The 21,481-nt window shown below is 41.5% G+C and overlaps 1 protein-coding gene across 9 annotated transcripts in view; it reads left to right on the top strand.

Moving 5' to 3' along the window:
* Positions 1-2,134: 2,134 nt before the first annotated feature.
* Positions 2,135-21,481, top strand: part of LOC125767018 (leucine-rich repeats and immunoglobulin-like domains protein 1) — a 187,675-nt gene continuing 168,328 nt past the window's right edge. For 2 of the 9 annotated variants that reach the window (XM_049433230.1, XM_049433229.1), the window contains exons 1-2: positions 2,136-2,348; positions 3,551-4,214. The gene's annotated coding sequence lies outside the window, so the exon portion shown is untranslated. Of the gene's footprint in view, positions 3,473-3,550; positions 4,215-21,481 lie in introns of all 9 variants that reach the window. The other 7 variants (XR_007418719.1, XR_007418718.1, XM_049433231.1 and 4 more) reach the window with 6 other exon arrangements.

A 21,481-nucleotide genomic window follows, 5' to 3' on the forward strand; every position in this document is an offset into this window, starting at 1 on the left:
TGCATCGTGAAATGTGTTTTGTTTCAATTTGGCGAACTAAACGCAACCGCCCTACGGAGTCGCATTCAGTCGTCCGAATTGTTATTGTTTGACGTTTGACGAGTTTTTTCCTCCTCCCGCTGCACCTCCCCCATGAGCATCTAAGTCTAAGTCAGGGGATGCGTTTTTGGTGAATGTTGTTTGGTGAAGCAATTTATGCTGGCTATGCAACAAAACGCTGGTAAGCACAGAAGCGAAACGATCGGAGCAATATTTTTGGGGTGAATCGATTTGTACGAAGTTGAAGAAAAAACGATTGAGAATTTTAACACGTGCTATTTTTGGTTGATTTTTTGTTGTGTGTTCTTTCTTTTGCACGCCGTTCCAATCAAAACAAACAATCATGTTTATCAACGCGGCAAAAAAAAAAATACTTCCGTTCCGAATGAATGGACACGTTTTGCTCTTGTGTGTCTGCATATGTACAAAATATCGACATAAAAGTTGCAGTTAGATGATAACAATTTGACCCTATTGTTTGACCCGTTAAAACGTCTGCAAGCGTCCCAAGCATAAAAGACATTGCGATCTAATTGGATGATTTACATTATCACTTCATCGCATCGTTAGACGCATTGGAATTGCAAGAATGTTAACTATCAACCGTTTTTGTTTTTTTTTTGGGGAGAATTTTTCAGGCACGTTGATTAAATTAAATTAACATTTAAGGCGATGGCGTTTTGTTACGTTCTTCCACTGGGAACGAGATTAATTCACACATTGTTGGGCCATACATTATTCAAAAAGGAAAGCGCTTGATGTTCCCAAGTTCTTGTCTCACTCTTTAGTAAGGGAAAGTACGATTTAATTATTTTCAGTATTCAATTGCATAGAGAAAAAAAAGTTTTTCAAATGTATTTCCATCAAATGAGCTCTATAAACGAACAAAAATGTAAACACTGATTTTAACACTTTTCCTCTCAAGGCTTTACGATACGTTTACTCTTTCACCGTTCATTAGGGGAAGTTGATACAACTGATGAAATGTTTCATACGGCCTGGGCCGTTTACCCAAAACCGGTCTTGCTAAGGCGGGGGAATTCATCTCGTGACCCTGTGTTCATTTCCCCTGTTTTGATAGCAGTTGATTCGCGCTTTTCGTTAAGTTAACGATGCGAAACAGCAGGGCGAAAATGTACCAGCGAACGAGCAGCAGAGGAATGAAATCAGAAGACTGGCATTCTCTATAGAAAAAAAAAACACCTTCAACCACTGAATTTGACTCGTTTTCGAACATAATTTGCCCAACCACAACAGGCACCGAATGCGTCGAAGGTGCAGTTTGCTCTTCGATTCATTCATGGTTCATCGTAACGCCGTTCGTTCATTCCTTGTAATGAATGTTTGCATCGAAACGTTAAACAGAATTACAGGGTTGAAAGGGGGGAACATACGCAGAAATTACAGAGATTAATTTAATACTTATATTTTGTCTGAATGTACTTCAGTAAATAGTAAGCTTAATATCATTTAATTACTACATGTACGTCAAGTAGTATGAAAGTGCGCTAAAACGAAGCATTTTTCTATTTTGAAACTAATAATTTAGCATTGTTTTTTTAAGTATAAGAACATTTTCTTCAACAGTTTCAACAACCATAATTTGATACATGAAATGTTTAATTTGGTTGACACAAATATATATTATAAAAAAATAAAATTAAAAAATCGTTCATAATTATTACAAAATCGTGCACAATTTTGTACAATAACTAATGAACGTGTCAAATATCGAAATTAATTTAGAAGAAGCAGTGCTTTTACAGAAAGAGATTAGAATCAATTATCCAATCTATGAAAGAAAACATAAAATTCGATAAAAAGAAAGAAAATTCGAAAATCTTTTTCGAAACGTTCAAATGTATGATGAAATATGATAAACATAAGTAAATAAAACAGCGATATAAATTATTCAAACTACAATTAATCTATAACGCATCAAACAAACAGACCAACTTCTACATTCTACCCCTTCAGTACTATTCAACAGCGCATCGGACAGAAAACCACGATTAGCAACTGTTCATTCCTTCCGCCTGTCATACGGTACCGATGTGTATGTGTGTTCGTAACAGCAGCACCGAAAGCGGGTTCGGGGCTCCGTGTTTGTGTTCATTTCATTCATTTCCCTGATCTCGCCGCGTGCGGACGCGTGTCGCGCGTTGTTCGTTTGAAAGAGACTCCAAACTACGTATCGGTGAAAATGTTAGTGTCGAAAACACACGCACAAAACTATTGACGACGAAAGTGATCCCTTTACGCTGTGTAAGCTTCGTGTGAGTTAGAATTGCAGAACACGTATTGAAATAGTAAGTGATCATCGCACGCAATTATCGTTGCCGGCTTACGTGTCTTTTGTTTCGGTGTAGAACCGGAGAATAGTGGTGTTATTTTACGTGTTTTATCGCATAGCAACGCCTATGATAACAGATGAAGTGCAAAATCATGTACACCTGAACCCGAAGCACACGCTTGTGACAGCAGTGTTGGTGTAATGCGACAACTTTTTGTTTGTTTGTTGCCTGTTTTAATGGGTTTCGGTGCGGTGTAATTTCTTGCGTTTTGCTCTAGTGTGTGTCACCTTGGGCAGAGATAGCCCCCATGTACGGTGGTATTCATCAAGCACGCCGTGTGTAAATCGGGTTTTTGCCGGCTCGTTGTCCCAAGCATTATCTACGATCTGCCGGATCCCGCTTATCGTGACGTGGCGAAGTGATAAGTAACCCCAAAAAGAAAGAAGAAAAAAAAAAGATTCCTCCCTGCACAATATTGCCAGCTGGGGTCAAAAGAAGCAACAAAAAAAGGGTCAAAAAGTGGATCGACTGCTGCAGAGTGAAAGGCAAAACGGAACAAAAAGGCGTCGAAGGTTTCGATTAATCAATTGGAAGAAAAATCGGTCGAACGTGATCGGTCAGCAGCAGCAGCAGAAGTACCACCAAACACATCCGTAGGGAGGGTACACCATTTTGATTGTGCGTCCATTTTTTTTTTCGATGGCAAAGTGCAAAAAATTGGCACTGGCGTGATCAAAATCCGGTGACAGCAAATTGTGTGGTGCGTGTTTTCTACGATCTCGTAGTTGAAGCAAAATTGTTCCAGTTCCGCAAAGAACAGTGACCTTTCGCTTGGTGTGCCATAAATTGGGGACAGCACAATAGTGAAGGGCTGGTGGGTACCATAATAGTGTCATTGGATCGAAAATAGAGAAACAAACACAAAGCCCGGCGTACCGTCACAAACAAAAACAAAACGAAACGAAAAGTAATCGTGAATGGTCTGCACGTGTGTTGCAGCTGATTCTGCCATTTTGTGGTGCGGCCATTTGTCAATATTCGTTACATTCTCCCCCCCCCCCCTTTTACCCCGGCATTCCGGAGCAAAAGCATATTGGAATTTGGATCATATTAAATGGGTTTTTGATTTGAATAGAGCCGTAAGTAAAAACAGCGCGTCTTGCCCCAAGGAAGCTGTAAATGTGTGTATGTGTATCTTTTCTCTCTCTCGTGTGTAGTATGAGTGAATGGTGTGTACTAGCTGGTATAAGTGATTGATCTTCCACCGGAGCGGAGGCACCCCAAGATCAAAGATTGCAGAAGAAAAATCGTTTCTTGATGCCGTCGTGCGTCTCCTAGCGGAAGGGCAGCAGGCGGCAGCTACGATATTTGCTATTTTGCCCCCCGCCGTAAAGCAATGTGAGAGTGAAAGTGAAAAGTACTGAGAAAAAGTGGTGCAAAAAAGGGAAGGAAAAAAGTAGTATAATAGAAAAGTGTTCGATTCTTTTCGAGGAAAAGCACATAAAGAAGGCCTTTTTTCTTGGTTTTTGGGAAGCTTCCATACAGCTTTGTGGAGTTATATTGGGTGTATGCATAAGTGAATGTGTGTATTTCTGAGTGTGTGTATGTGTTGGCCGTAGTGTGGTTTTTTCATGAAGTAAAGGAAGAAGGTTTGACGAAATTATCTTATCGCCAAAATTGAAGCAAAATAATAAAAGGTGAAGTGTTTGTTTACGGTGCTACAGTGCAACGGATCCTGGGGGAAAAATAGCCAAATTCGATGTTTTTCACATTGGATATTGAAACGCACGCACACACCTCAAACGACAGCAATTTGATCAATACGACGCGTAAGGCAGCCTGTTCCTGTTTTTTGGGGGATTCTTTCCCGGCTTAGCAAAGGTATGTGAGGGGAAATTGTTTAAACATATCGAAATTGGGTGAAAAATACTAACTAGATTGAAACCTGTCTCCCCATCAAAACAAGGATCTCAAGTTCGAAGAGGGTACAAGACGAATTAATTTTAGTTTCATTTCTGGGAAGATTAGTTCTACACTGCCGTATGATTAGTTGGACATTTTTCATCGGACAGCAAAGCCCACCTCCAGCAGAAAACACACAGAAGAAGGAAGTTTCGATGTGGGAAGATAGTTTTTGCCAACAGGTGTCCATGCGAGCTGGACCCACTGATGGAGAGCTTCCGGGAGCTCATGTAAAGCGCCCACGCCATGTTTGTGTGTGGAGCAACTTAATCTCAGCTGTGAATAATTGTTGCCTTAATCTCGAACTGAGATCAACATAACTTTTGCCACACACACACACAACACACCCAGGTCTATGGTGAAGTGTGTCGTCGAAAGACGCTTTTGGACCTGACTTGGGACGCCATCCATTCAGTGGAGTTGGGTTTAGAAAACTTAGTCCTGTATTTCTACCAGAATCTTTTAGGCTTCCACCTTGTTTTTTCTTTTTTTGGGGCAGTGAGTAGAAAACTTCCACATCTGTCTTAAGTTTCCAAGTGGGTCTTTCAAAATTGGTAGCAACACCGGGTCCGCATATGTCGCTCAATTGATTTCAACTTAATGCTAAATTAATGGGCCCCAGTGTCAAGAACGAGCTGCGGTTACTTTGCATACCGTACTATTAAAGTTCTGCCTTTCTCTCTTTATTGGCGTAAATTAGACACCATGAGGTGACGGGGTGTTGTAGCTGGTGGTCTACTAGAAGAACTTTGTGGCACAGGCAACAACTTGACAACTACTGGACATTGGGATACTACCGGGACAAAACATATTTTTATTAGAATGCATATTTGTTTTATTTTTTTTTTGTTATATATTAGATATTTTTGATGTCGAAAAGACTTTAACTGAAAAGAGAAAAAAAGGTGTTTAAATGTAATTTAATTTTCCAACTTGCACAAGAATTAAATGTTATTTCTATTCAGCCAATGAAATCTTTTATTGTTTATAAATAATTATTGTATCTCACGTATTCTTTTGTCCGCTTTCATAGATCTCTAAAATTGTACTCCATACTTCGAACTTATGACTCCTATGTCCTTTACATTTTGCGTCGCAAAGGGCATTAGAGTTAAGTTATTTGAGTGTAGCTTTTTGTAATGTTCTTTATTCCTGGATAAACGTCAAAACAAATGTTAAAAAAATTTCCCCCGACGAAAATGCTAGCAAAAATATCCGAGTGACGTTCTCGAAGCTAAACCTAAACTAAACATGCCTAAACTATCATCCAGAATGGTCTTGTATGTTTATTTGAATAATTAAGGATTTTTTGGCAAATATTGGACATCAGCTCATGATGTCCTTTGCACACTATCCACTGTGCGCACACTGTCCAACTTGATCTTTCATTGCGATCGACGTCCGATTCGGCATATAATTGATTTAATGTTCAATTTATGATTGATGTCTGCCAGTCTCGTGCGTACTGTACCTTATTTTAAATTGCTCTAGTCACAAAACAAAGTATCTATTTCATCATTTCCCTACCGAGTTAGAGCAAAAGTTAAAATTCATTAAAGTCCCACACAGAACCACAAATGCTGACGCTGGTTTTGCCCTAGCCCATTAAAAACGTGCCATTAGTGTGTGTTGTTTAGTTTTCGGTTTCAACCAATATTGTTTGTCCAGCTTCCGGAACACTTTGGCACAAAATAACACATCCCCATTTCAAACGCAACTAAATGAAAACTCCGACAAAACTGGTGAAACAACCACATTTTTCCTTACGATTGTTGTGTGTTGATTAGTTTAGCCCATTGGTTTGGACACTCGGTTTCGAGCAGTTTTGCAGAGGGGAGGGCAGATCTGGAACCGGGAGAAATGCGAGCTAATTGGAACATTTCTGTCAGAAGAAGTTTCCCGTCCAGAGCGAGGTGGTCTCTTGGAGTTTTTCCCTTCTGTACCTTCACCGAACTCTACCACCTCTTTCTGTTCACCTTTAGTCTTCCAGGAGCACCACAACGGATATGTTTTGGTACAGTGACCAACCATTGCCTTCACGTCGAACGCATTTCCACGCGTGCCGCTATTTAGTTTTCTCTTGTTTTCAAAGGAAAAACTTTGCTTCTAGCTGTGGCACTCAGGGTAGTAGAAGTTGCATCAAGTTGAGGGTGGGCAAAAAATTGGAGAAGAGATGGGAGGAAGTTTCCACTTATCACATGCTGCTTAAACAGTTGGGCGACTTCCTCCATCGTGTGTGTCGGTCAGATGTGATTCTCTGGATGAAAACTTCGTTCCTACTCTCGCTACACTTAAGGGAGAGATGTTGAAGGAAAGGATGCAGTATTGCTAAGTTGTTTGGTTTTTTTTTATCGCCGAAAAACTTCATCGAAACATAGAAGAGTTGTAATGTGATTTCGATGCCCATTGGCGTACAAATGTTCGACTGCAAACGAGTGACAGGGAAATTCCATTTTTGATGCAAAATCTCAACATTTCAATAGTCGTCCCCCGAAACCGGGCATTCGGCAACCTGTTCACTGTGGTGGGGCAATGGCTTTGTGGACATCCGTCGCTGTGCCAGTTCCGGTTGTACGGTTGAATGGTTTGACCTGCGCATCGGTAATCGAACCGAACGTAGATCTGGTGCAGCATCGTATCGGGTTTTCACCTAGCATTTGCTCTGTTCCAATGTCCAGTTCGATCTCGAAATGTCCAATGTTCTACTGTCACCCGTGAAGCGTCAAATCTGTGCGGTTTGGCTCGGGGGTTGCGGTCTGCATCTAGCATTAGTTCCCGCATGGCGATGCGTTTTATATTTCGTTTCACCGGAAACTTCTTAACCCATGAGATCAAATATTCATTCCCATTTCCAAGTATATAACGCGCAGGATGTGAGCTTGGGAAACGTTTATTCAATGACCTGTCAACGAGTTTGATGATTGCTTTGGATGGGCGATAATGTCAAGATTAATAGACACAGATGATGTATGTGTTTCATTTGCTTAGAAGTAGTCGACCTAAAATAGAAGGAATAATAAACTTAAAAACAAATTGGATGTTGATACTTTAGAAACTGATATGGTTAATCCGTTTCCTGATAAGAAACAACTTTACACTTTTTTCATTTGTAATTATTCCCAAGACGAAACAGATTGATAAAATGCACAAGATAATGCGCTTGGGAATGGATCTGTCAACCTTTTTAGTTATCATCACAATTAATAAGACAATATTATATGCTCTGATGCCGAAGGAGAAAAATAAAAACTTAAGTAGCAACTCGTCCAAATGTAAGTGCAATCATAAACAAACTATTTTATATGTAGCTCAGCAAACAAAAAGCGACCTAAAGTAGTACGCGTTGTGGTGAAGGGGCCTTCAATGATGTGTATTTTTTTGCCATTTTCTCACCAAAAATACGGTCGGATGAGATGTGTTGAAAGTAGAATTGTAGCTAAGAAACAAACACACAAAAAAAAACACACGAAGACCTATTGGCGCTTCAGTTTTTCAGAGTGTCGTGAAGCAAAAAAAAAGCAGTGGAAACAACTGCCGAACGAAACGGGAACAAATATCGCCTTAATTACCCAGACCCATCCCGATCACAGCCGCAGCCGCAGCACTGTTTAAGAAGCTATCTGTTTAAAGATTTTTAATGACCTTTTAGCATGACATCGTCGCTGCTTGCTTCGTGCGGGTGCGAGTACCTTGCACCTTGCGGCGGCGTACCCGTCTCACGCCGCGCGTCCTTTCCCAATGAGACAAGACCAGCTTATCACACATTTACTGCCACGGTCCGGTCGCTTTCGGCGGGGTTTCTTCGTTAGCATTATGCTTGTGTGGATGTTGTATGTTTTTTTTTCGCCAATACCCCGTACTCTCCCATGCACCCAAGACACCCGGGACATAGTGTTTTTATTTTCCTTAAATTTGGCTTCATCTTCTCGCGAAGTACTGCCACGATTGCTACCGAAGTCAATTTCTTTAAAAGGTCGCATCTGTTTTTACTGTGGTTTAACCGACGGACGGGGGATCGTTTAGTGTGCGCTGGGCTACTGGAGAAAAGATATGGTAGGCATGATATGGATTTTTTCCTCTCTACTTTAACCCGAAGATCATCTACGAAGCGAGGCATGACGGTAGAGAGATAGAGAGCAAAAAAAAAGTAACCAAGAATAACTTATACTGTTGTTCTCTCTACTTTATTTCGCCTGTTTTTTTATAATTCACTCACAGCAAGTTACTGGATGCTGTATATTCTCTGGGGGACAAGAAAATGTGTCGAGAGACTGCGGCTAACTATACTTAGCCCGTCTTGTTGTGGTGTAAGATTTATTTGAGAAATTTCCTTTCCCTTATCGCGTCCTTTCGATTGCTGCGCCTCACTGCCGGCCACAGGAGGAGCGTTTATTGATCGTAAAAAAAAGCGGAACTTAAGAATGGATTTCGGTGTTGATATCAATGTACATTTAATTACATTGCCATTTGTCGCCGACCGATTATTGCTTTCTTGTGGTTTTCCGCGGTTGAAAAGGAATGAAAAGTGTTATTTATTATTTGAATTAGTCAATTACTTTTAATCTTCATTGAAACATTTTAGAACCGGGGTTTCGTAAAAGTTTTGATGCGTAATTTAAACTGCATAAATGAATGAACCGGTGCTCCGTGTTAGTTGTGGTTGTAAGTTGAATGGTAAAATTAAAATTGCAAACATAATTTATCGATCTCGAACTGATTGGTGTACTATTGGGGCTGGTCGTACACGCATACATAGATCCAACGTTCCACACATTCATATAAAACAGGGTTGTTTTCAGCTTTTTTTTTCTTGGTGTGTATATGCCATTTTGCAAACAGATTTTCTAAGCAGACTTAAATCCATGATGGTATAAAATGCCTCCCCAAAGAGCTCCATTTCGAAATACAGCTGCACTACGTAAACACACTTGCATAGGTTTCCGCACAGGTGTGTATGTGTGTGCCTCTCAGTCTAGCCGGCTCCTCTGTAAGCAGGGCATGGGTTAATTATTCATCAGTTTATGGGAATTACCTAACCCTTCCGGCTTAAAGCTTGGCATTTGCCTGCTCAAGCCTCCGTTGCTCTGGTGAAGGTGGATCTGGCTATTTTCCTGAGGTTTCTGCAGGGTTTTTGGGCAAAGTCTGGGCGAGCCCGGGGGCTAACCGAAACTGTGGTCAAACGGATTTGGCTTTGGAGGAGGAAGGTCGCTGCACTGTGTATCGTTAGCCCTTTTTGCAGGCACAAGCTTCCACGTTCGCATTGGTTAATATTTGAGAATGTTTGTATTTCTTCGGGAAGCAACAACTCTCGTTTGTAGTAGCAAAGTTGCGTGCTCCGTACCGTCTGGTACTGCTGCTCCAGTGCTCTTTGTGCATTTGCCTGAAGCATTGATTATATTTTCGTTTGCTGAGGAGTTGTTTTTTTTTTGGTGTTCCTCTCTCTTCCTGTTCTTACTCCTGCGGCTATGATTACCGTCCACCTTAGACGAAGAATTGCATAATCCTGTGTATCTGATACGCAATGTTCCAGTTTTGCGAAAATTTGCCCACGCAGCTCTTTGTGTGGATTAACCTCCTGCTCCCGGTGGCCAGACCAGGGCTTGTTTGCCGAACAAATGTAGATGGTTGTTGGTGTTTTTTTTTGTTCGTTCCTCACCAGTTACAATTCACCAACTTTCTCAGGCCCTCCGGGGGTTGTTGTGTTATGCGATACGGCTTACGCTCGAAGCGAACGGAACCTGAGCCGGAAATGAAATCTAGGCTTCCTCCCGAAATGTGTATCGATCCACTGTTTGCTGCCGTATCGGAGTATTTCACCGATACCATTCTCGACCACATTCACCTGGACCTGGCTTATATGTAACCAGTCGGTTTGGCTCCGTTTTGGGCAATGTTATCGTTTAGCTATGGATTTTAAAATGCGTTCCAATTATTACACTCGTTTATCGGTACTTCTTTCCTCTCGCTGATGAGGTTTCTGTTGTTTCGGTAATCGTTTCACTTTTACCATTGATATTGCTTAACAGGGAGCTTAAAATCCTTGGTTTAATTACATTCATGCTGTAAGGATCTCAATTGGCATTTGGAAACGTTATCCATACACGGAGCATTAAAAAGTAGGATTAAAAATGATTTCATTATTGGTTTGGGTATCTGATTTCATTTCTAATAGCAGTAGTTAAATCTATCTCTTTTTTGCTATTTTACAGAATTCTTTTTATGTTTTATGATGCTATTAGTTTCATATAATAGTTTATATAATATTTGATTTGGATCAAAGCTATCGTGTATTCGTCATATTTGAAGTTATGATTTTTTTTTTATGTTTTAATCTTGTTATCAAACCATACGGCGAGGTCCTTCTTCATGAATAAAATTTTTCTTGAAATCTTCAGATTATGGTTTATTGGATTTTTTTACTTAATATTCGTATTCAGTTCATAAAGATTCACTCTACAACCTTTGGTACATCAGGCCAGTACATGGCCGTAGACAACTGTGGATCTTGGCCCATATGTTACGACATTCTTTTTGTTAAGAATTGATATTCTATTGGTCGGATAATATCAATATCGGGTTTTACATGATCGAACCAAGATATTAAAGAATATCAGAAATGGATAACCACTACCTCTTCAGGTTTAAGTACCTAAAAATGAAGTTTTTTTTAGTTCCTTAACCTTAGTCGAACAGTAGAACAACAAGGAAAAAACGTACATATGCCTTGTTAAAGCCTGGTTGGAAAAGTAATCTCCGAGATACATCATGATGGAGGATCGGGGAAAGCTACGGAGATCTGCGTTTCTCGAATTTCCGCAATATTCGAGGAGTCCTGGTGCAATTTCATTATTCTTCATTATTCGCTATGTATTCAGCATTTCAGGTGACTTTTTTAAAGAAAACATTACCAAAAGTTCTCATAGGTCAACATTCTTATTATACTGCATTAGAAGGCGTTGTCTACCAATTGTTATGTCATTTTTTAAGCAAGATTAATTTATTAAAGTAGTAATTAAGTATTAAATATGTAACTTATTAAAGCAGATGAAATAAATACCTGACAATGAATGTATGTATTATTTGGCAGACACTTTATTATTTTTTACCAATCCTTCCTATCAATCTGTATACGTGTGCTTAAAAAGCTACAAATTCTAGCATATGAAACTTAACTTTTTAACCACTTTAAAACTGATTACCATTCTCCAAACCAACAAAGCAAAACAAAACAGAAAAATGAAACCCGCTTAAAATCGTCCGGATGTCATTTTCAATCGGATCGAACCGGATCGGTAAACATGCACAACAAACGAAACAAAACACACGAGGAGCGGCAAGAAAGGGCGCATAACGGTTCGGCACCCGCGAAGCTGGCAAAGAAAATAAACTGACGGGCGCCTCATTCACCCTGTCAAGTAAGCCGCCGGGTATAACGGGGGTGTGCCTTTCGAGAGCCGGTGCCCAGGACGATTGGCTTGTTGACAGATTCGGCTGAGTGCGAAGGGAGTTGTTTCGGGTGTGTGTGTTTGTTTGCTGAGTTTTCCATTTATTTTTCCACAACCTTAACTACAGCTCTGCATCTCTGCTTCCACGGTTCAACCGCCGTACCCAGGCCACCCAGCATTGGTTGATCGCTGTGAAGACATCGGTTTTGAATTCTTCCAAACCATTGGTCTCACGTTTGGAAGCTGCTAAAGCGATTCGATAACCTTCTTATCTCCAGTCTTCCTCCCGCCCTCCAATTCGGAATCTTGGCGATTGTACGAATGCACTGATTGACACCGAACAATTGACCACACTTTTAAACTTCTTCGAAATCCAATCCCACCTTCCCTTTTTTTTCTACCACACTGGTGACCTCACCGGATCTCGGGAGGATTCGATTACATTCTCTCAATCTCGTTCCCCTGAGGGCTCAGGGCCGCTTGATATGATTCGCGCTGATTTCGATAGTACGATAGCGGCTGAGCTTTTTTTTATTCTCCTCCCGATACACTGAGGGTATCACATGAAGAGGCAGCAGATGATGATGGTGGATGTGGGATGGTCGCGGTGATACCATAGGGGGCCGACTTCCCGCTCGATGATTTTGTCCATCAGTCAGCAGTGTTGTGCCGCCATCACCACTACCGCATTGTGTGTGTGTGTGTGATTGTTAGTCGGACAGCAAACGTGCACGAAGATATCATTAATCAAAATTAAATTGTTTCGGCCCGAGCACTCGGTGATGTTGCTTTATGTTTTTTTTGGTGAGTCGAGAAGAATTGGACAAGATTTTTTTTGTTTTGTTTTCTTCTACAGTAGATTTCGTTTGCTGTCAACCACCAGCCTCCCCGGGTTTTGCTTTCTTTATTCCCTATTATTTCGTAGCAGAAATGGTTGGCTAACGCGCCCCGGGGACCGTTATGATGCGGGTCAGGAGCAGGAGCATTTTTCGAACGACTTTTCTGGGTGAGTTTTTGTGTGAGCTGGAATGTTTTTTTCCTCCTCTCTTTCCAATATCTTCCACCAAGCGTAAAAAGCGCTCATTGAACCAACTGATGCCCCGATCCAAGCAGATGGACGATGGTAATGTTTGAGATCAATCGGTGACACGGAAGAACCGAATCTATCGGAATGCCCTTCGATTATGGCGTTTTTTTTCTGCTACTTTCCTGTATGTACGTCCATGCCCACGGATTGTTTTCTCTTTATCGGCGTTCCGGGTCCAAACGTTCGCAAACAATATCCCTTCACTTATCCATCTCCACACCCCCGGTACAGTAGCGTGAGTGGTACAATGTTTTCCCGTGTACAATGGCCACCCAAAACGTGTCCAGTATCCTTACAGACATGCGGCGGGGATTCAATCAAGGGAAAGCCGATGAGACGGGCGTAAATGACAAGATACACTTCCGTTGTTATTGTTTTTTCTTTCATCAAGAGCAGCTTGTAGAGACCCGCATTTGTTCAATTATGTTGGTCCGTGATAGTATGTTCCACGGCTTTTGTGCTTTAACTTGTAGCGGGATCGGGACATCGGGGCAGGGTTGTGTGTGTGATGCAAGGTGGTGATGGTTTATTATTGCTGGTCTATTTGTCAAATTTTAGCCGCCCGGTTTACGGGTTGACTTGCGTGTGGGTGCGAACACTGCCAAGAAAACATGGTCATTTGTTGTGACTTTTTCGTTGTTGAGTGTTGTTTTGTTGGAATGGTTGTGGGGTTCTGAAAATATAAGGCATTGAAATAAAATTGTTGAAAGTTTATTGTGAGATCATCGTATCTCCTCCTTTGTACCTCCACCGTATAAGCGACGGTGATAAACCAAAAATACTCGTTGGGTTGTACGGTGTCATCCTAGTGACATGATCAGCCTACAGGAGCCTTGCGCGTATAAGCCGTTGCAAAATATTGAGGTTATCGAAAAATTCCACGTAAGAAGTTCTTCAATGTAGTTCCTACTCAATGCTCTTTCTATACACAAGGAACTAAAAAATCCTCCTGAGGTTTTTTTTTCAGTTTTGAGCACTCGGATGTATGTCTCGGAAGATATTTGAAGTGGCGAAGTTTATTGATCCTGTTCAATGTTTGGTTGGAAGATGGATGTTTAGCTAAGACATGATGTTAGTCATGCTTATTTTATCAAGCTTGGAAAGTTTGGCTGGGCTTTCAAGGATCTCCATGTGTCTTATAGACTAAAAACTATGCTATTGTACGAGATCTTTAAGTTTATGAAGAAACCATGCAGGATTCTTTGAACTGATGAACTGATCAGTGATTGGTTTTCCGTTTTGGAATATTTTCTAATAATCTCCGACTAACTCTTTAATGGAATAGCTATCGATAATAGGATATATCGATCTTGCTGTACTAGGATGAATACCTGTCTTCAAGTCAGTATTCAACGTCGTGATAATTCTTTAGTTACCGCAATCTAGGCTGTGTTCTTGTGTGTCCATAAGATAAGACGATGCCAAGATTCCAATTACTATGTCAAGATTCACTTTCCAATATCTCAGTAATAATCTGATGAATTTAATGGTGTAGGGCAATTCTCGGCTTCGAACTTTAATGTTCTTCAGCCGGTGGATACATAACATAACACATAACATAACACTTTTGCTTTATATCTACATCCTCAGGACTCATATCAGACTTCTAGACTTCTGGAGGAAGTCTAATTAAAAGACTTCTTAAACAGATTTAGCAAGATCTTGCTCACGGAACCCAATAATGTTCGTGACCAAAACGAATAAAATTCTTGTATCACTTAGTGCTATGCACAGTTATTCCGCCAGCAACATCTGTCTATTGAGAAATCGTGTACTTCATTGTCAAACTATTGTGTTCGATCTAACCCCCCTTTCGCTTGTAACAGATGTTTGATTCAAGAGTTTTTTTTTTAATTTAAACTTCAACGAAAAGGTCAACCACAAACTTCCCTAATTGCAGCTCGTTGTCGAGAAATGCGTCGACCATTGGAGGTTACACATTTCCTTCCCTTCCCCGCATTACCCATTACCTTCATCGAATTGATAAGTTCAAAGAAAATTCCTCACTCACATAGCAGCGCTTGTGTTAAATAGTTGGCGGATCGCTTTCAAACGAATCGAGTGGATTCGATCCGAACGTGGCACACTGGTTGTGCTGTGTATATGGTCCTCCGCACCGGAACCACGGTGCAGGAAAACCGTTTGCGGCAACATTGACAACAAAGACCCACCAAAAAGGCGAAAGGAACAAATGTCGACCAAATGGAGATGATGGCATGGGCTATGAAGAGGGAATGGAAATTCAAACATAGTTCCGTCCATTCTTGTTCAATATCTTTTGTTGAATTTTATTTTTGGAGTCCCTGTCCCAGTCTTTATGCTTCACGCGCGCCCTTCTTCCCAGCCGTGGCTCGTGCTGTCTGATTTAATTTGATTTGATTTGAGCAGTTGTTGTTGTCATTGTTCCGTTTCGTTCGGTTCGTATTTAATGCTCACGATTTACACGGTGCGATGGGTGGGTGGCGGTCGTTTACGTTGTGGAGTGGGTACACTTGACAGAGTGGCATGTCTTTTTTTATACGGCTGACTTCGATCACGGCTAGACGGTGTTCAATAATTAGCGGCTAAGTTTTATTAGTCGAATCATATTTCTCGCGGGTCTGCAATTTGTGCCAGACGACTTAAGGTGATCCGAGTCCTAGTGGTGGGTTGAGTGGTGGAATGGAATTGATACCGGTCCAATCGACGGCCGCTGACTTTTTGAAGCGCGTGAGCATAACAAGTCAACGGCATAACGGCAATGCTGTTGCGCGAGATTGTTTTGTGCAGCGGATGGTGGAACGATTTCGTTCCAAAAAGATATAAATCAACGAACCGACGAAAGAAAAGGATGCCGTCAAGATGATACCCGCGTGATAACGAACCCGCTCGTACATGATGCCGATACACCCGGGGAATGGTCAACGTCTCAACTCTGCGCCACAAGCTTCCGCGTGATGATCCCCTCCCTGATGATGTTGATCGATGAAGCCAAAGAACCTGCGACCAGTTAACTCCATCGAAACTGGGTGATGGGGATGTGAGGGATGCGAAAAAAGGGAAGGAGGTATTTTTTCGGCGACCGACGTAGAATCGATGAAGTGTCCGAGATATGGCCGCGGGCATTTCAACAACTAAGCGCGCGCTCGCTCGCTTACCGCCATCCGATCTGCTATGAGTCAACAAATTTTCGCTTCATTTTCCTGTCCAGTTTATAAAGCCAATCGCTTTTTTTTTTAAATTCCCCATGTAGCTGTGTACGTGCGTACGTTGCGAGGGAAAAAAATTGAAAGGGTGGAAAGTTTGCGGTTATCTTTCGCCTATAAGCTTATAAGGGTTGGCTTACTATCAGATTAACCATCGTGGATCGTGAGGCCACGGTGTGTTGTGTGTTGGGGTCGATATTGAGTGCTTTTAAGATATCGCCGACTTTCATCCAGTAGACACACAGAATCACCCTGAATCGTCGTGATCTTGCGATGTTTTGCTTATTGAAGAATATTGGATGAAGGAGGGAGTTCAAGAGGAAGTTGAGGGTATTGCTTTTTTTTTGGTTAAGTCATTTTGAGGAATACTCTTGATGTACCCAACCCAAAAGCAAGAGTGTTTACGGTTGTAATTGGTGGCTGAAAATCTAGCTTGATTTAGGTTAGGTTTCATTGGGGAATTCTTCTTTGTTTGTGGGGCACTACCCTCTATGAAACTAAGAAGCTCACAACTCTTCTGTCATAATCAAGGGTACATCCACTACATCGTGGCAGTAAAGATTAGCAATGCTCCATATTTGTTTGTCAAATATTTCGCATTTAGAATGTCTAATATAGATCGTTTTTCGACTGAAGGCGGATGTACAAATTTGGAACTCGTATGTCCGCAGTTAGTTAGCAGCTTTTATAATATCCTTCCTTTGTAGAACAAAACCAAAACAAGCTAATGAAGCATAAAATAAGTTTTTTTTTGTCTTGCTTCTACCGCTACTCAGAACATACCGCGTGCACGGTCCTCCAATTCTTCAACTCATTTAATCTCTATAATTACCGATTATGGAGAACATTGCCATGGCTATTGTGTACTTGGCTTGATTAGTTTGTCCCGTTTATTGGTCAGGCCGGGGCGAAGGGGGAAATGACCGGAAGAATCTCGTGGGAAGGGGGAAAACACAACAACAATGAACATGCTATATTTTTCCTTTCAAAACCCAGGTCTCTCGTTTAGTATGGAAAGAGAGCCCCATTATCGATTATCGATTGTGTTACGGGCTACAGGTTGCACTGGTACGAGTACGAGCAGTCCCGCCGTATCCTGCACACTTTAGCTGTAACTCTCAACCATCCATTTATAAACGGTTCCGGTTGTCGTTTGCATAATGATATGTGCGATACGGTACCCCCCATCTACCAAACATATTTTCTTAGTATTTTAAGGTGTATAAATATTTATTTACTTTTACGCGTAGATCACATGAAAACATCACGCCGTACACCTACACACGCAACATTCAAAGCAAAAGTTCCCCCCCCCCCCCCTCACCCCCCCCGGGGTTCTGTGGTTTCGTCGTCTGCCGCCTCCGATAACGATACATCTTCCCCATCCTGTGTGTGTATGTGTGTGCGGTGGTTTACTCCCTAAAAACTAACAAACGACTAAAGTCGTAAAATCTGAACGCGCCACACCTTCGCACGGCGACACCTTTCCATTTGCCCGTACCGGGAATGTTAATGGCGGACAAGGGGAAGAGGGGTTTTGGGGGGGGGGGGGGGGGATGGAGTGGGGTTGTGAGCCCACCACCTACGATTTTATCACCCCGTCATATTATTTCGGGAGATGTTTCAGTGTTACCGAATGTGTCTCTCAGCCCACGGGGTTCCGACGGGTGTTTTTGTTGGCTGTGAAGCCCGGCGTTGTACCACCGACGAACGTTTATGCTCTACTGATGCTGCGGCCACAACCGCAGTATAGCAATAAAAACCTTATTAATTACAGATTGCTCTGGTGGTTGGGTTGTTGTTTCGTCTTTGCGGAATTCCTTACGCCATCCTCGCATCTCACCCGTAAACGGTTTCCCCGGATTCGTTAACCGGCAAGACGACGAGGTGTCGTAAATCGCGAGAACTCGTACATCCCCTTTACCTGCGTGTGTGCCTGTGGGTTTGGAAGATGCTTTTATTTTACTTACCCGGCTTCCAGCCAGCTTCAATCACATAATTTGGCCAGCAAGGGGGGGCTAGCGGTTGGGAGATGAGCAAAGAAGGCAAGAGGAACGCGCGGTCTTTTTTCTGAACGTATTTTAATGCGTTGCCGCCCAATCTCGGAAGGTGAGGAACGCTACTGCCACAGATTGTTTGCTGCCGATCGGCCATGCTGAGCGTCCACCCGCCCTCCCCAAAAGTGGCCACAAAGGCGCGATTAATAATTTATCGTAATTGCTGAAAATTAATTCGAATCAATATTTCATCATTAGATCGGTTGTTTCCGATGCCCGATAGAGCCGGCGCACGTGAAGGACCTCTCTCCATGTGGTGCTGGTTATGCCGCTTAACATCTTCTTGTGCTCTCGCTTTTACCTATCTACCGATTGGACCATTCCATCTTGTTAATGCTTAATTGAATGACGGATTGGAATTGTTTTGGTTTTGGTTGGGTTGGATTGCTTGTTGGAAAATTTGACGTACAGATGCGTCACGTTATTTGAGGGGATCTACACTGGTGAGAGGTGGCGTTAGGAAAATGAAGCAATTGGCCACTTGTTTCTCACCCTTCCCAGCACATAAGAAATCATAGCCAATCATCATTAGCCGTTCCTGGTGTGCTGGTTGGTACAATTTATTGTTGCATTGAACTGTGCTGTAATACCAGCTCCTTCAAACCCCACTGTGAAGGCTGTTCTATACGAGTGATACAACTACGAAGAACGAAACCAGGAATGAAGGAAGGCGAACGCATAAAACATGGGGCAAGGAAATAAATTCTTCTGCCATCGAATGCCAACCTCTCCTCCATTGTTACGGCTGAAACGAAACAACGGAAGCATAATAGTGGTGTGGCGCTCGTTCGCTTACTATCCCCACCATCGGGGATAAGCTGATTAATCAAGTTCAATTGAAACATAGTCTCAAAAGCTTGCGGCAGTAATTTGATTGAGTACGGCGAATGAACACGTAAAGCGGCTCGCAAGGAGGTTATTATTAAGACACCCAGGCAGTAGTGTAGGTCCTGCCGAATGGGTTATGAGAGTTGTAGGGTTAGGGAGGTATGGGGAGGCAAAGGAAGTTTGGTAGAAAAAAGGACGAAAAATCTCACCCCACAAGGTTTGACTTCTTCACTTTGGAAAGTTGCAGTGTCATCGAGACGGTAAAAGTTCTAACTTCGCTTTTTATATCCAACGCTAGACGTTGCCCCATCGCAGTCTTCCTTAGGGCGGTTTTTGGAATCGATCGCTCGGTGATTGATCGATAAAATTTATGAAAACCACCACCATTACCACTCAAAACCACCAACCCCCGGGTTAGTAGTACTTTTGGGATCTCCTTCGCACGTACCTAGGACCAGTAATTCGACTATTAATTTGAAGTGGTCATTTACAGTGTTGCATCGCGCACTGATGCTGGGATGGTGGTTCGTTGCGAGTCGTGTGCTCCGGGCTTTGCTGAAGTATGTTGCGTACTCGCAATTATTTTCTACATTTCAATTATTTCCATTTATCGATCCATGGCTCGAGCGGGCACTGTGAGGGGTAAGTGCGGGCAGTCCCAATGGCACGAGCTTGTTTGGACGTACGTACATAATTGGAACGGGTTTGTGGAGAGTAGTTGCGTTTGTCCATCGAACGTGAGGGTAGAAAACAGGGTGGGTTTGGTCGGTGTTTGGTAAGGGAGCAATCACAAATGCCATTAGAGGGTCATGCAGTAGGTTAGGGTTTCATGTTGTCTGCTCATCAACGGAAGGCTTTTTTGTAGAATCCGAAGTGCTTTACAGGGATAAACGAACAGTTTGCATACCAAAACCAAGAATATTTTAAATGCACATAATTCTTGTATGAATAAATGTTAATAATTTTTGCGAAGGAAATTAATAGCTATTTGATATGTTCCGTTTTATGTTACTATGGACAGTTAAGCGTCGGTTTAACCGGTTTATCCGTCCTTTTTGTAAATCAGAGTTCTGAGAATGAGTTCTGACTAATAAAAAATGTGCTAAAAATAACTTACCACATCATAAATTATTTTGTATCAACAATAACAGCTGTATTTTTTAACCGTACTGTCCGATTATCCGGGGATTATCTATTATAAATCTTATTTTTATCCGTGCTGTCTGCTTTTCCGTGCTAGTATTTTGAATATTTTTGCGAAATAATGTACAGTAGAACGTCGATTATCCGGGGTGCTCGGGACCGGACTGATGTCGGTTAATCGATTTCCACGGATAATAGTCCCTTAAATATCGAGGACATTTATATATGTAGATAAAGCGTATATAGTATCTATATACTATACTAAGGTGGTCCTTTTGATGTTAAAAATGATTCTGGATCAAGCAAATAATTATCAAATAATAATTAAAATTTCTAACGTGAAATAAAATCTTTTCAAATATATCGTTTGGTGACGATTTTAATCATTTCAAACCAACTTGAAATCGGTACAAATGTTCACCGCGGTTGAATAGCTGTCAATTTTCGGCGCACGGTTAATCCGCCCCCGGATAATCGACGTTCTACTGTATTTTTAAACAATGTTTATGGTTCTTTCAATATCGCCAATATTTTGATTTTATTATACACAGTCTGTGCGCTGCTTATCCGCCTGTTGGTTTAACGGTAATAAGAGTTCTAAGCTCTATTTAATAAATGCACTATAAATTGAGAAATTTTTTTAGGAATAGCGCATTTTTTTAAAGTTTTTCGGTTACAGTTGTATTCCGATAAGTAAAGGTAAACTCAATGTTACTCTAATTGAAATTTAGTTAGTTAGTGCATTAATTGTAATTAAATCAGAGTATTCAATTAAATGCAAATGCTGTGTTGTTCATGTTTTTTATTCATTTAAATTAAATCGATACCATGATCACCTTGACTTGATATGTTTGTCTACCTAAAACCTATTGTTGAAATATTAATTTTTCTTTTATTATAAATCCACACGTTAACTGGTTCCCTGGCATGATTTAACAATTTGCAAATGGACACACCATTTTGTCAGAGCTACGGTAAATGATTTAGTACCACGCCCGGATAAAACCAATCGCTGCTGGTCCGTTTTTGGAATGTTTTTGGCGTGTAATTGAAATCGATTATTTTACCTCGTTACAAGGGTTGTCGACTAAGTGTGACCGGTTTGTGTCGAGGAGGGGGCTAGTGGTTTGTTGCAGTTGGAAATAATGTTGTCGCTGTACGGACCAGACGGCTGGACCAGTTCGGGTGGATATGTCATGTGGTCTAATGAATAATTAGAACCACCTCGATCCTTCCACTGGGAAATGGAATCGTAGTTTAAAGCGAAAAAAAGAAACCCGATTCCCGAAATAGTTTAGTAGCACTAATTACAACACGAATGAGATGTCATCGAGTATATTTAATCGGTTTAGAACGTTGCGTAGTGTCTGTGTGGTATTGTTTAAAGTTAATCTATTATGCTTGTTGAACATGTTTATAAAGTTAGTGGTATTGTCGCATT

The sequence above is a fragment of the Anopheles funestus genome, chromosome 3RL (assembly GCF_943734845.2).
Source record: "Anopheles funestus chromosome 3RL, idAnoFuneDA-416_04, whole genome shotgun sequence".
Classification (NCBI taxonomy): domain Eukaryota; kingdom Metazoa; phylum Arthropoda; class Insecta; order Diptera; family Culicidae; genus Anopheles; species Anopheles funestus.